Source organism: Lampetra fluviatilis, chromosome 8, assembly GCF_964198595.1.
Source record: "Lampetra fluviatilis chromosome 8, kcLamFluv1.1, whole genome shotgun sequence".
NCBI classification, from domain to species: domain Eukaryota; kingdom Metazoa; phylum Chordata; class Hyperoartia; order Petromyzontiformes; family Petromyzontidae; genus Lampetra; species Lampetra fluviatilis.
The window spans coordinates 15,311,362-15,324,350 of NC_136282.1; the positions used below are offsets into that span (position 1 = coordinate 15,311,362).

The 12,989-nt window shown below is 52.0% G+C and overlaps 1 protein-coding gene across 3 annotated transcripts in view; it reads left to right on the top strand.

Annotated features, from left to right (window-relative positions):
- Nucleotides 1-4,250: 4,250 nt before the first annotated feature.
- Nucleotides 4,251-12,989, top strand: part of LOC144933944 (homeodomain-interacting protein kinase 2-like) — a 60,532-nt gene continuing 51,793 nt past the window's right edge. For all 3 annotated transcript variants that reach the window (XM_078859281.1, XM_078859280.1, XM_078859279.1), the window contains exon 1: nt 4,251-4,943. The gene's annotated coding sequence lies outside the window, so the exon portion shown is untranslated. The remainder of the gene's footprint in view (nt 4,944-12,989) is intronic.

Consider the following 12,989-nt stretch of genomic DNA (forward strand, 5'->3'; position numbering starts at 1 on the left):
GTGACCAATGGAGAGGGGGGAGGGCGGGGATGTGCGGAGTGGGGTCTGGATCGGCCACTGAATGGCATGGTGAGTTTGTCCTCGATTGCAAACAGTGAGGTTCTTGAATTGAAGCTTCCGTGACTGCAGAAATGACTATACTCATCGGTTTTTTCGGTAAAGGCACGTATGTGGAAATACAATTTTAATGTAATTTTATTTTATTCATATTATATTTCCACATACGTGACTTTACCGAAAAAAAACAATGAGTATAGTGAGGTTCTTTCCAATTCATAGAATACCACGGCACACTGCTGTACCACGGCACACTGGTTGCGAAGCACCGGTGTGGGTGGCCGCCTGTGCCTGGCAGGTGTTATAGGCACGGGGCTGCAAGGTGTGACCACGAGATGGCAGTGCTGAGTGTCACCACCCCCCTTGTTTGCGTGGTGTGGTGGGTTATATTGTACTGGTATTGTCCAGATACCCCGATTTATTTCCATGTGAAGCCAAACACACCTTCATGATAATGGCAACAAATTCTACTGTAGCATGACCCTTCTGAAAAATAGTCTTGAGATTGATTGAGGCTCTCCTGGATAAATAAGTGGTATAAATAACTTGGATTCATGTCGTTGTGCACGTGCATGCTCTTGTCGATTGCATGGCAACAACAGCGTCAGTGATTTCCTAATAGACGCACATAATTCCAATATTTGGCCACAGCAGATGCACCCCCCCACACCTTCCTCCATCCTCCCACAACCTTTAATAAGCGCATCCGCACAGACTGTGCCCCTGATTGTGTTTTGTTAACCTTGAATCAATGGACGAGCGCATTTTTGGAATGTCGCGCATGGGCTTAATCAAACGCTCCTCCGCCTACTGGTCAGTGGATAAACTGCAGTGGCGTGGGAGGAGAGGGGAAATTGAGTAATTGACGCAACAAAGCACGGATACTTTATTAATGAATTAGAACCAGCAATTACGAACGCGTATCTTCTCGCAGTCGTGCTGTACGGCTATAGGATGTGTTTTCAGGCTATACCCCGTGTTCGGCGCGATGTCTGATGCTTCACACCCGACTGAATTAACTTCTCCAAGAATCTCCCAGCATAAGGAAAAAGCTCCCAACAGAATTAAGTTCCTGAAGAAGCTGCCAGCACGTGAAGCGAAACGCCGGACATCATGCCAAACAACACGCGGGACAACGTGAAAAAACATCAGAGGGAAAAAACCGGCAATGAGATTTGGCCCTCAGATATGATTTGTGAGCTCTTGGGATTTTGGCATCGGAATGTGGAATTGATATATTTTTAAAAGATTATCACCACCCAACAATTACTTGAGCATGAAGGCTGTGAATTTTTTTGTAAAGGGTTATGCGCATGCGTAGCCGACAAATGGCAAGATAGTTTTATAATATGTATATCAATAGCCTTACAGTTACCTCCACTCTGGAAAACACTACTCTTTCAACTCACACCATCATCATCACCACCCAAACGGTGAGGTCACTCATTCTCCTGAGCAGCACCCAGTCTGGATTACAGCCACTCTGACAGGCACTACTACCGCCTCATATCGCACTGCACTCTTCTTTAAACCCACACCATCATCACCACCACCATCCAAATGATTGAGGGTCACACCTCAGCTGCACCCAGTGTGGGAAACCACACCTGTTTGTCTTGTCAAGAGTGCTAACATCCCAATGCGTGTGCATGTGTGTGTGTGACTGAGACTCTCTGCCCACAAGCCTAATGCATCACGCCCGACAGGGTGTCCGTTTGTCACGCACACCATTGCCATGGAGACACTAATCTTTTTTTTTACTCCCCGCTTTAGGGGAAGCGCTTTAAACATTAATAACCCCGAGCCCTTGAAGCCTGCTGCCACAGTCTGCTGGCACGGGGAGTGAGTGGGCTCCATGGGGCCTGGCACCTCGTGGGGTTAAAGCGCCGTCGGCCCCGCAGGTTTTATTTTATTATCACGGTTGCTGAGCACAGTAACCCCAAAACGCCAAGCGGCCAGCAACACACGGCACTGTTAAAGTTGAAATAGTTAACATGTCTTGAATTGAGCAAGGCTAATATAAAAGCCTAGCAAATAGATACGATCGAAGGGAATTCTACAGTAAGCCAGTGCGAGGAAATCAGAGAAGTGTTCTCGCCTGCAGTGTGATGGCTGAACACAGAATGAATGAGACAAAACAGTAACTCTGGTAGACAAGAGTCCTCGACATGGGAGGAGGAATTCATGAATGAAGTTTATGGGAACAGGACACACGGTACAAGTCCGAGGTTTGTGACAGAGGAGATACACTGAGGGAGATTGAGAGAGACTGGGAGAATCTAAGGCTGAGAGATGAAATTAAGTAATCGATGGCTTTACCGATTATGAGTTTGAATCGGACAACGCATAACAGCTGGAGAGAAAATAATGTCACATCTGTTCCCACTTGTGCCGCCAAACAGGAGGTAATGGTCAAGGCTTGCTGATGCCATTGCATTCTAGGGGGTTTCCTGCCTTCGGGAGGCAGGATGTGGCGGCCACCAGTTATAAAAAGGGGCCCGAGTATTCAAACACAGAAAGTAACTTTATTCAGATGTCAGTCATCCCAGCTGTGGGTGATATTTAGAGACTGAGAAAGACGAACAGAAAAAAAAACTGGGAAATAGGGAGGCAGACTGGGATAGGTTTGAGACTAGGCTTAATTTGGGAGTGAATGTTTGAATATATTTCCACTAATATACTTCAGTTAATAGCACGCTAAGGAAATAAGCCACAGCCAAAGCGAGGGTTATGATGATGCGGCTCGTCGGTTGCAGAAATATGTTTTGGTTCCCCAACCTTGACAAATCTGGCTGATATTCGGCCCAAGGGCTGAGAGGAGTGGCAGGTTGCTTCTAAATTGGAATCTGTGGTGGGTGCCAGGAATTGATTTGGACCGAGATCTGGTGATAGTATGTTGAACTTTATTGCATTCGACTACAGTTTTGATAGACCTCGGCTGACTGAGAAATGTTCAAGTTTGGTCTATGGAAAAAAAATGTGCCAATCATAATTATGAGTGGCTGACTAAATATTGACTGGGAGAGGCTAAACGAGAGATGGTCGGGGCAAGTGGCGGTTGCTAAAGCCGAATGGGAACGATGTAGTTCAAAGAGCTAAGAAGCAAGGTCACGCAGGATTTGAAGACAATGAAATGCTTTGGGCGGTGGGAGCTTTGCGGTAATTCGCACAGCAAACACGGTACACCGCTTACACAATGCTCGTATCGTGGTTGTGACATTTGTGAGGAGGAACACAAAGTAAAACTCTGGCTCCGTGGTCTCCATAGCCGAGAGCGACCGTAGAGACACCTGGCAGGCAGCCCTATCAAGGCACCCGGTAACGACTCCACATGGCTGGTAACCGTTTCGTTGTCAGGCAAAATGTAATAAGTTGGCTTGTCTGGTGTGGGCAATGGGGATGGCGAAAGAGTGGGCATTTACGTAGTGGCGGGTAAGACATTGCGAGTTTGACTGTTCCCCAGTCAAGCAGCTCAGCTCGCTGTTCATCAACCAAGCAGCAGTAGCCATTTGCTTTGTCTCGTCGGTTGTGGTAGGCGAGGGGGGCTGGGTGAGCGAGTGGTCGCTCAGTGGCACACGGGGCCATGGCAGGGGGAAAGGCATCGTGTGCGTGGCTGACGGTGCCCGTTGGAGGGAGACCCTCGCCTCATCTCTCCGCCCGAATGTTTCCATCGTGGCACCGCTACCACCACCGCCGCTGCTGCTGCTGTCCTCACACACAGGCGTGAGGGGACGCGCGCGCTACCGCTCCGCATTTCCCACCGCGTACACGCACGGGGGGGGGCGCCTCACGCGCCGATTGGTGCGCGCCGCACGTGACGCGTGACGGTCACGCGCTTAATCTGCATTGGGAAATATAAACCGTGCGTCAGTCCCCCCCCCTCACTCCCCCCCTGCTCCCTCGTGTCACGTGATCCGGCGGCGCGAGGCGACCCCCTCCTCTCACCCCCCCACCCCCTCTTTCCTCGTGACGCACTTCCGTCCAACGAACGTCACGGCACGGGGCATTGCGTCACCGGCGTCGCGTCGCGCCGACCAGGACGAGGCGCGACAATCGAGTGTCCGACTGCCTCGATTGAGCGCGCTCCGCTCGCCGGTAGCGATCGGCACGACGACGGTCCACTGATCGCGTCTCGCCGTCACCGAGCGAGAGAGGTGGCGGAGGAAGGGGGGCGTGGCTTCGGACAGGGGAGGGGCCTGCATCGCGCGCCCCCCCCACTCGCGACCCCGGCAGCAGCGGCAGCGAAGCAGAAGCAGCCGCGGCGCAGGAGCAGCAGCAGCGGCGCGCCGGCCCCGCGCTCTCATCGCCGCCCGTCCGCTCTACTAGAGTAGCTAGACCACATTCCGGTCGTCCGCCTCTGTCTGCTGGCCAGTCGGGCAGCCAGACAGCCCGGACTGTATCGCCGACTCCGCAGCTTTAGTCGTCAGCTGGTGGGGGGCCAGCGGCGGCCTGCCTGGTTGACTGACCGGCTTGTTGACCGGCCGGTTGATTGGCTGGGCTGGTTGACCGGCTGACCCCGGTCAACTAACTAGCAGACTGGCGGCTGGGTTGTCCAGCTGTTGACTTGGTCGGTTGACTAACTTGGCTGGCTCAGCTGGCTCTGTTCACTGCTTGAAGCCCTGCCCCCCCCCCCCCCCCGGGGGTTGACGCTGATCCGGCTCGTTGGCTGTGCTGGTGAACCGGTTGAGTAACCGGTGGACGAGTCTGGGTTGACCGACGACTGGGGGCGACCGGCCTTCTCCGAGTCCGAGCGAGGCGTTGTGGTGGAGGGGAGGACGCGGGCACCGCGTGGGGTCGGGGGGGCCCGGGCCCGTGGTGGAGCCTCCGGCGGGCGTCTCTACCATGCATCGCGGCCCCGGCACCACTGAAGAGCGCCCACGGATAAGGTGTGTGGTGGTGTGGTGGTGATGGTGGTGCTATTGTGTTGTCGTGGGGTGGGAGAGAGTCTCTTGTGCGGACAGCGGTGTGTGTCAGTGTGGTGTGCACTGTATAGGTGTGTGTTGGCAGTGTTTGTGTGTCTTTGTGTTGAATGTGGGCTTGTTGCGATGTGTATTGCGTGGCTTGTATGTTTGTGTCGTGTGTGTGTGGTATGCGGGTGTGTGTATAATTGTGTGGGTCACAGTATTACTACAGTGGGTGTGGATAGGTGCTCGCTAACAGCAGTTCCCCCTCAATCGCCTTTGCGGCTACACGGGGGCATATTTGTCTCTGTGGTAGGTGTTTAATGTGTGCGTGTCTTTGCGGTGGTGTGTGTTTGTGCTCTTCTTGGGAGTGTGTGGGAGTGTTACTGTGTGTCTCTGCTGTAACGTGGCTGTGTGTGGGGTACGTACATCGCGTCGTGCTTATCGATCTGCACCACGAACCCGGTCGACCTGGGTTCGACTCCCGGACACGCGGCTTGGCTCTGTGGATGTTGATATCACAACTTGTCGTGGGCCTCCCCAGGGGACGTGCAGACATCGGCACTAGGGAGAGACAAAGGCGGCGGCTCGTGGCGTTCACCACCACCCCGTCACCACCGCCGGCTGGAATAGCTTTTCGCTAACATCACTTTACCCATTATTCAATTTGACTAACGGGTGTGGTGTGGGATTAGGGGGGGGGGGTCTTTTTCTTTGTGTGTGGAAATGGGGGGGGGGGGCAAGCCTCCCCCCACTTATACTGCGGAACCGATGGCGTCTTTTGTGCGGTGTTCGCCGCCTTTAATCCTCGCGGCGGCAGTGGTGGTGGCGACGTGGACACGGGACGAGGCGTTTCAACACGGAGCCGCGTAGACGACGGCGGTGGCTGGCGGTGGTTGTTTGCGGCTCAGTTGTGCGAGCAGCAGCAGCAGGGATCATGAAGGGAGGATGACAAGAGAGAAAGGGGGTCGTCGCATGGCGTTGGCAGCCAAACAATAACCCCTCTCTTTCCTCCTCCTCCTGCTGACTCGTCCCTGGCTCGTGGCTTCATTGTCACCATCCTTCGACGATTCGCGTCGCCGCCGCGTTAGACGCAGGCGCACGGAGCGACGACCCCCCCCCCCCCATGCACGAACGGTCGCGGGGCTGAGTGGACTTTGACAGCGATGGCAGTCCTAGAGGAAGGAGATAGAGAAAGGAGATGGGGGAAGGATATAGGGAAAAGAGGAGAAAAGATGGAGCGGGAGATCGGTTGAGAGTATGGGGTTGGCGTGTGCCCTGGGGTGTGTGGGGGGTTAGAGGGCGATGAAGAACGGAGAGATGAGGGAGATGCGTGAGTAGATGGTGGAGAGAGTTGAACGAGGAAGATGCAGGGCAGGCAGCTGGGGAGGAGAGGAAAGCCGAAGAGGGAAGTGTAGATGAGGGACGTTCGAAGGAGGTGGAGAGTGGAGATATGTAGAGGATATCGACCGGCAAGGGAGAAGAGACGAGGACGGAGGTGAAGAGAAGACGGAGGAGAAACGAACGGGAGAGACATTGAGAGAGGATAGAGACGTCGTGGGGGTGGCATTGGAGGGAGAGAAAGCGAGAGATGGAGGGAGTGGGAGATATGAGGATGAGATAGAAGTGGGGCGGGGGGGAGAGATGGTGGAGTCGAGGTGATGCAGGGAGAGGAGGCCGGCTTTGTTGCGTCTCGTACGAACGCGGCGGGCTGATGAGAGCCAACTTTTGTTCCGACGCCGACATTGTTTGGTCCCAGAGCGGCGGCGGAGGCGGCGGCGATGAGATCGCGGAATAACAAACATTAATGTGGACAGCCCGGGACAAAGGGGATGAGTGTTCTCTGACATCAACGCGCAGCGGCTGACGGCTTTTCGCCCTTAAGTTGCTTCACTCCCTCAATCTCTCCATCTGATTGCTCACAAAAGCAAGCCGGCAAAACCAGCAGCTGGCCTTAATTACGAGTACACAGGTTCGAGATGCACCATCGCTGAAATAACCCCTCAAAATAGCGCACTGTTTAATCAATAAATCCACCCATCCCCTCCTCCCCACCGCCTGTTTGCCCGTGGCTGGCTAAGGTTAGGCGAGCACACGGCTGCTGTTGCATGCGGTATGACCTGCCTTTGTATAAGCGAGCAGAAATCTGGGATGAGCCTAATCTCACCCGGCCCCCTAATCACCTCCTGTCGCAGACCCCTCGTGACTTAATAGATTAATTAAAGGGCTCTGTTGTGCCGGGCCCAACTCTCGCCCACTGTTATCGGGGATGGCAACAGCAGCGCTCGGTTTTGGTGGCCGTCCAAATCCCAGCCAGGGCCATCCAAAGCCTTGTTACTGGTCCCCCCCACGTACAAATATATTTTTTCTTTTCCCCCGGACAGAAGGATGCCTGTCATGGAACACTGTAATAATAATAAGCATGAGAGGCACGGCTTAGTCAAGCTGCCATATGCTTTAGTAATTACCCGGTAATGTGCCTTGGGCGTTTATAATAAGTCTGACGGAGGCGTACGTGGCCCACGACTTGAATTCGTGCAAAGTGAAAGACAAGATGCCTCGCCGGCGCGTCGCATCGGCCCTCCGCGCGTCCCTTTAAAGCGTGAAAGGTAACGCTTTGGTAATTGCGGTCACGCGGAGGCTTGGTATGAGAGCCAGGTGGCACGGTCAGCCGTGAGACGCGCCGTGGCCTCTCTGCAGAAATCGATACGCTCGCTCGCCCGTTCGGCCCGCACGGCGAGTGATGCCTTCGGGATAATTTTAGGGGCTGAGAAGCGAGCTTGCTTGCTTGCCTGCGTGAGAGCCGTGGTCGGCCGTCTGACCGAAGAACCGGCCGGTCAACTACCGCCTCCCCTCCCCGTGCTATTTGGCTTGAAACCCAAGCTTATTTGCTGCTGCCTTCGAAAAAAAGGTGGCCGCCCCCAGGCGGGCAAGGACTTTAATAGTGGCCTGAAGTCATCTGTTCACGGGACGATGAATACGGTATTCAGGCAGCATCAAACAGCCGCTTTCAGTTACGAGTCGGCAATTCTGGGTCTTGTCACAAGCCAGGGCTTGGATGTTCGGATGAAAGCAAAATTGTGTTCGCAGGCCTAGCGCCACTGTGCCGAATGGACGCCTCTTTCCATTAGAAGGGCCATAGGTACGATGAGAAAGAATTTGGCGACCAGGCCCGAGCAGCGGCTGGCTTCTGTTACAGGGCGCACGCTTGGACAGAATGTTCGGCCGCACTTTTCAGCATTGTGAGACCCTTGGGTAGCCTGCGAGGAACCTTCTGGTGGGCACTTGATTTTAATGTTCAGCCTACTGCTCTCAGACATACCCAGGTCACTCTTGCAAATGAGACTCTCCTGGGCTTTTGAGTTCTCACCTGGTTAAACAAAGGAAACTTGAAATATACGTGGTGGGATTATTGTTGAGAAATATATTGGCTCCAGCGGTGAGGTAGCGGTTGTTACACTGCACTTCCAATTCGGTGACATGAGTTTTGATTTCCCGCTACAGTCAAAATCAGTGGCGAGTGATACCTGAACTGGTCCTGGGCACCTCCTTTACCAACTCACACTAACCAGAGTGGTGAAGTACGGTGACACAAAATCCCCACGTCTGTCTCGACATGGAGGCCTTCATCTCGCAGTGGATTGATCGAGGGCTGTAAACTCTGACATGTAGATTTCATCTTCCGCATGCCCTTGTCAGTCGCTTCAGTGCAGCGGCGTAGCCGCGTTACGGTCTGCTTGGGATATTTACGTTTGGGATTGGGAAAGGGATGCAGTCACCTCTGGCGTAATCCTGTAACCGTTAAACAAAATAATTATGTACAGTAGGGTCGTTATATTTGTATCCTAATTATTCTCCACTTAAGCTCTCCCGATAATTAAGGTGTTCAACTTTATTTTAAAAATACTGTAAATGGATTTACTGTCCCGTGCTCTGTGTCATTATCCAAACAAACTGGTCGTGCACCTTGACACAGCTCCTTGTGATAACTTTGGCTTTTTTGAAAACGCTTTGTAATCTATACCGAAAACAGCCGCCCTGTCCTATGACTTACAAACGCTGGGTTTTAATGCATCGCTGAGCACCCAGTATTTTAACGCTGACATTTAACCAAACGCGTTTCCGTTGTGTTTTGCAAGAGGCTTGCGCTCGCGTACCGACGCTCGTTTCGCACAAACTGCTTGGAAACGGCGGCTGAATACCGCTATTGTGGAGCGAAATCAAAGGCGCCGCTTGTGTTGGAGCGGAGGTGGTGGGGGGGCTCTCTTTTTCTTGTGCTTAAAAGGGAGCACATCTCAAACCGAGCCCCGAGTTTATCAACATCAACCACCGTCGGGCCCGGTTTAAGTTAACTCCGGTACGGGGCGCTGTATTCCATTAAAGGGCTCATTTAGCGTAGCGTAAAAAAATTTGCAGCGGGGCAGCGTACGCCACAGATCTCTGTATTGAGCTTGGGATTTGGCGAACCCTGTGAGAGGGGTTTTAGATGGGATTTGGGAGCAGCTGAAAATTTGCGTGCTGTGTCAGCACCTCGGTTAAGCTGCCGCTTGCGAGAGGGCCTTAATTAGTTCGCAAGGCTGGTTTTATTCGTGCATTTTTCCTCTGCTCCTCTGAATTAGAACTCACGCCCGTTTAATCTGGCTGACTACTTCTGATCTGTCTACTCCTCTGTAAAGTAATCTGTGTCATTTGCGCCATCTCCACTCATTATTGGCTTTGTAATTTTAGTCGAGCTGCGAAAGATTTTCACGCATAAAAAAATACAAATCGAATTTGTAATGTCCTCGATTATATGAAGAGTGTGTAAAACGTATAGGAATTTGATGTTCAAAGAGCAAAGGTAGGTGTGCAGATGCCTCCACAATTAGTGAACGGTGATCGTTAATCACGCGCCAGGCTGAGTAATGCTCTCGGCAGAATTCCATTCGGTTCAGGTGCTTGGCAGGCCCCTTCCACCGCGATGAGTGTGCACGTGTGTCTCGGCTTCGATGTTGCATGACGCCAATGTTGCTGTGCACTCGATGCATTTTCCAGTTCCGTTGCATGGTGATTGCGTTAACTCCACGTGTATATTACACACGACTTATCTCGTGTGCACATTCGAGTGGTTTTCTAAAGGATCGCTTGAATTTCTGTTTTGTTATTTTTCCGCTCCCTTCTACCAGAGCGATAGGAATATCGCAATCGGACCTTTTGGACGCAGAGTGCACAACGCTAATACAGGTCGCGGGCCCAGTGGTTGGCGCGCTGCGCTGTGTATCTGGCGACCTGGGTTCGAATTCCGGCCAATGCCAACAGCAGTTGTGAGTGGTATCTGGAACCAGTTCTGCCCCTGTTGACCCTCCTTTGCCAATACCGTTTACAGCCTCGAGCCAGTGATGGATATTCCACATTCATATGGCGGGGGCAAGTCTATCCATAGGACAAAGACTGTTGACTTCTCCACAAAGTGGTGCCTATTTTACGGATCCTAGAGGGATGATGGGCTGAGTTGAGCCACAGCCTTCTTTGCAATTTGCAACCATTCAATTTCAGGCTGGAATACAGTATTAATGCATATGTATTCGTTTTGTGTTGTGTGTCGTAAGCCATCATGTGGCGGCGCTGACGAGGACCCTAAATCCCTCTGTAGATCTGAGAGATGTGGGGGCAGTGCGAGTGTGTGTGTGTACGCGCGCTCAGTGGATATGAAAGTGCGCGTGAGTGTTTGCAGTGCGGTTGAGCGCTGGTGCGTTCATGCCTCTCGCTAAAAGGGAAGTGCCTTGGTAGCTGCAGTCGTCACGCTGATTGCTTGTCGTCACGGTAATTGCTGGTCGTCACCCCTGCGTTTTCGCCAAAAATGTTGAGGAATTATTTGAGTATTTTTGAGGGATGGCAAGTCACGTGCCGGTTGCCGACTCGCTCGTAGCTTGCTCACGTGGATCTCTGGGCAAGGGCGAAAAAAATGCATTCCGAAGAGTTTAGGCTTTTTATTTATCATGCCATCTGTTCTTACATTTCACGGAGTTTATCCCGACAGCATCTCACATCTGACATTTGAGCTTCTGCGCTCCAGCGTTTGACCTTATTGTTCTGGTCGTCGCGGCCTCCTGCTGCGTGCCAAGTCCGAGTATGGAGGAGTCGCATTCAGCGGCGGGGACAGGGCCGACTTGGGAGGAAGCGTCGAAATTCCTAAGATAATGCCCTACACGGTTTGCATTTTGTAATGGTTACAAAGTGGACAAGCGATGCGTTAAAGTCACGCAAGAATAAACGGAAAAGGAATCGAGCGGCGTTTCGCGAGCAGCCGCTGAGCGTACATGGAACAACGGGACGTATGTGCGCACGTCCAGTGACAAAATTAGACGTGAGAACGTTGGGAATTTTTTTGGCTTAAGAAAAAGACCATTCACAGAATCTGTATCGAACCCTGGTTGAATCGTGCTACGGTTCCTTCGCCCCTTTCAAAGTCCAAGGGAACATAAATTTCTCTCTTCACCGCCATAAATGCTGGTTCCCATACGATGCGCGAGTGCGTTGACCGTAGAGAGAGTCGGAGCCACTGCTGTGCACGTGACAGCCTGTTCCACCTCTCGAGGCATCGCATCAAGGGTACTCTGGGAGGGTTTTGTAATAAATATAAAAAAACACTATTGCTCAGTTTCAAAGAAATACCGCAATGCTACGTTTGTGCGTAATGTGAATAGATGGGTCCAATCTATAAAAACAATGAGGCCTATTAAACCGGCCATGACAATAACGCATGACGTATTTTTGGAAACGCCGAACGTGATGTCAAGCATCTGCGGTTGCGCGTGTTAAATTGCGCCGATCTCCACATGATTCACGGTGTAAAAGCAAAAGGACTATCTACCGAGCGCAACGCAAGAAATCGCACACAATCAGGAAATAATGTGTTAAGTGACCGCGCGTATGAGCGTGGAAACACTTTGGCGGTACTGTAATGGTTCCAATTTAGTTTTGTGTTTTTATCCCACGCTATTGTGACATTCCTTTAAGAGGTTCTTTGTTTGCAAAAAAAAAGATGTGCATTTTTTTTGCAATAAGGACGCCGCGCGAGACAAGGCAGCCACAGATGTTACACATCGCGCACAAATTCCACTTTAAAGCACCGCCTCGTCGTTTTCGTGAGCGCCAGAGGAAGCACGGAGAGAAAAAAAACAACCACGTGCTTTTTTTCGCCGCCTATCCGAGATGTGCCCGTTGGATGAAGAAGCGCACAAGACGACACAACTGCCAGAAAGTTTTTGAGTCGGCCGGGCCGCTTTGGCTCGCGTTTGGGCAGGCAAGCGGTATTCGCCGGGACGGGAGGTTGGGGGTGGGCGGGGAGGAGGGGGGGTGCCGGTGGGTGGGTCCGGTTCACTCGCTGCTGGGCGAACTGTAATAGGCATGCACGCAGCGCAAAGCACGCACAGCGTGTTCCCAAACAGCGCCTGGCCCTTGCATTCACCTCCCCCCTGTTATGAGAACACTAAGCGCGCCGGTCGGCGCAACGCTTTACCTTACCCGGTTATGGTTATTTATTGGCTTTCGCGGCGTCTGTAGCCAGCTTGGCAGCTTTACCGTCCCTCGGTTTGAAAACCATTCAGAGTTGAAAGCCGTTGGGTAACAGTTTTTTGTGTTTTTTTTCAGGCCTTTGTAATTGGTGTTCAGAACAGACTTTAAAGAGCCGCAATATACGTTTTATTCTGGAAAAATTGGCATGCGACGGAGACGGTTTGGCAGTGTATTATCACTCTTTTTTGTGTGCTGTTGCTTACAGGAATTCCATCTTTTCAAGGTCATGGCCTGTTTTTTTTAAAATAAAAAATCTTCATCAAACGCAATAACCAGGGCGTAATGAATGCTGGACGGTAATGGCCCCAATTGAAAGGGATTTTAACCCAAAGCGCGGGACGATGTGGTGGTCGGCGCCCCAATGCTGCATAATAATTGGGCGACGTGATCAAATTAACGCAAAGTTTGCAGACGTACAGTCGCATAATCGTTCGTTTGTTGTTCACGAAACTACGCTGGGGGCATTTTTACCAT